Source organism: Pseudomyrmex gracilis, unplaced genomic scaffold (genome assembly GCF_002006095.1).
Source record: "Pseudomyrmex gracilis isolate BER0280 unplaced genomic scaffold, ASM200609v1 scaffold_143, whole genome shotgun sequence".
Classification (NCBI taxonomy): domain Eukaryota; kingdom Metazoa; phylum Arthropoda; class Insecta; order Hymenoptera; family Formicidae; genus Pseudomyrmex; species Pseudomyrmex gracilis.
In genome coordinates this window covers 330,235-333,516 of record NW_018020727.1, presented here as the reverse complement: position 1 = coordinate 333,516, position 3,282 = coordinate 330,235, and positions in this window count along the sequence as shown.

The window sequence follows — 3,282 nt, the reverse complement described above, 5'->3', positions numbered from 1 at the left end:
CTTGTGACCGAAAAAAATCGATATCCAAACGGTTACGGTCACCGTTTTTGATAAAAGGACCGAAACCGAAACCGAAACCGAAAATCAGGTACAGCATCGGACCGTAACCGTAAACGGACCGAAATTTCATTTCGGTCCGAGTCCCTGATATATATACACATATACCCCCTTTATGTTTAAAAGTTTTTTTTGTAACTTTGCCCTCTATAATTTTCAAGAAAATGTTAGGACGCCTTTTTATACATATTTTTCTCTTGCGACGTGAATCTTGAAGAAAGTTACGATATTTCACAAGGTTATAAATATAATACAAAAAAATGCTTCGACATCACACTAGAAAATCATAGCGCTGTTGATGGCCAGATCGTACTTCGAAAAAGAAAAAAAGAAAAACTGCAACAAGAAATAGTTTAGGCAATGCGAAGATGACTGAATATTAAGATGATTGAAATACATATTATAGAATTCGCGTCTAAGAGACTTTTTGTACAGTCTCGTCTTGCCAACGTTTGAACCTTTAGAATTTAGTAATTATATTCTACAGTGTATGTAGAAGGAAAGAAACAATAGCGGAAAAAAGGTTATTCGTGGCAAATGTAAGTCGACAAATAAGCCAAACGCATGTAACGGTACCAAAAAGCATAATGCAATAATCTATTATATATATATATGTATAACATATTATATACATAATATTTTAGTATTTTTATTAACAAGATATTATATATACCATGACAATAATAAGGAAACTAATTAATGTACAAATTTGTTAGCCACGTCCGTATAAGGAGCGCGGTATCCATTCGCAAACCTAATAATAAATATAATATACGAGAGCTAGTATTCACAACGATTTAAATATTTGACGAGATGAAAGAAAAAGAATTTACTTTTTAATCAAAGCGACAAGTAATTCCCAAAACTCAGGTTTCAATGAAAATTCAGTTGAGAAAGTGGAAATCGCGCATATTGTAAAACGAAAATACTCGTTTTACACGGATAGCGAGATAAAAATATGTTGAGTTCATCAAATCAAATGTCTCAAATACAGCTGTTAATTGAGCTTAACACGGAGAAACTTTGTCGTAAAGACGAGATTAAAATCTCATGTTCCGCCTCCTTACAATGAATAAATTATATACTTGATAAAAAAAGTCATATATTATTATTACAATTCTATATTATTATCTAACTATATAAAAAGGAGAGAGAGAGAGAGAGAGAAAGAGAAGAAAAGAAAAGCAAGCGATTATGTAGAAAGGTGTGAATGAAAAAAAGAAGACAAGAACAGAAGGAGGGAGAATGTGGGATTTTTAAGGGCCATGCGGGTCGGTGATCGATGTCCATGCGAGAAATTTTTTTTTTACTATTGTACTTACAAGGTGGCATGTTAACGCGTTATTCCTATGATATAACATGTCTAACGTTCGAGAGACGATGCTAATATGTGGTATACGTCATAAAATGCGCTACACATTCCGCGAGGATCCGTTTTTCAGGGCCTCATTTTATTTATCACTTTTTCCTCTTGCAACAAACAGCGTTGCGTGCACCTTTTGCCAAAACTTTGACTTTGTTTTCGCCAACTTCTTAAAGTGCGTATTTTTTATGGCAGAGTGTAAGTCGATGGTTTTAATAAGGAAATAACACACATTAACGTCCAAAAAAAACGTAGTAAAGATTAAAGAAACTTTGAAACATTAATAATTATATTGATCGATATATTATTGTTTCATTCTTTAGATCTTTCAAATGTTTCGGATCTTTAATAATTAGATTCTCTGCGTTTTATTTTTGCACGTTCATGTGTATATTCCGCGGAAAGGTGCGATGAGAGGCACGAAATGCACACCAGAAACCCTCGCGATGATTCTTTTCACCGAAATCCGAGGCCCGAATATAGATGTAATATTTACCATTTAAGTATGATATTAAATGCTTCCAATATTGTATATTAAAATGATTACGACGTTTATATGATTTTATTCATTCGGGCGCGTAGATAAGAACGTATATATAAATATATATATATACTCTACACAGATTGATAATACTCGAGAATGTATTTTATAACAGTTTATGCGTCTTTTTATTTACACGTACCACAAATAATAAGTGATATTGTTATTGATAAAAAAAAGATAAGGTAAAGATATTATTGTATTATGAAAAAAATTTGGTGACTGTGTGTGTGTGTGTGTGTGTGTGAGCGCGAACGTAAGGCGAATTACCGGTTAATACACGTTACGGTTGTACTTTCTCGACGTTTCGTACATGTAGAAGCTCCGGTTATCCGCGACAGGCATCGTGTACTACTACCATTATTTACGAAAAAAAAAAAACGAAACAAGATATGAGAAAATATGTGCTGATAATACTCATTTATTATAATGTTATTGATTAAGAAATATATTTTTATATAATATTATACGGATTATATAAATATGAGATAGTACACTCTATAATTGATTGCGTGCAAGCAGTGAATGATACTCGACCGGATCTCTTTCTTACATCCGATACAAGCACATAGAATTATTGTCGCGATTATTTTTTTCTTTACTAACGCAAACTGTTCTCGCGCGTTCCTCGTCATATATACATATACGTAGTCTGCAATCCGCAATAAGTGATTCTCACTGCATTTTACATACCTACTTAATTAAAGCGAGTCGTTCCTATTGTATGCGCTCGGTAGCGATTTGATATTTTTTCTACGTACTATTTGTAACTTCTATGTTTTATTTTTTTCGAATTATACAAATGTCACATTAGTGTTTAAATTGTTCTATTTTATATATTCAGAACAGTTGAATGTGATATATATGTATATATATATACACATATATGTATATTATAATTTTTTTAAGATTTTTATTAAATTGATTAATTTGACACGTCTTTGACATTTTTTCTATATTTTGTTCATAAACTTTTATATATTTTATATTCTCGCTTGTATTTTGTTTATATTTGATGGTTTGGGTCTTGTTCGCATGACTTCCTCTTGTTGTAAATGTTTAATTTGGTTTGTATTTATAAAAAAGAATTAAAAAAATGATATAAATGATATAAATTCAATGATTTCAAATTAAGTTTTACACAAACAAACACATACACATAAGCTCAACGAAAATATAGTGTTTTCTCTAATTGACATTTTTGTTTTTTTTTTAAGCAACGGTTTTTTTCACATGACTTTGTAACTGACAGCGGGTTAAAGGATAAATATATAGGAAAAAAGGCAGAAAAACTTATAAAGACAATATTATATATATACGT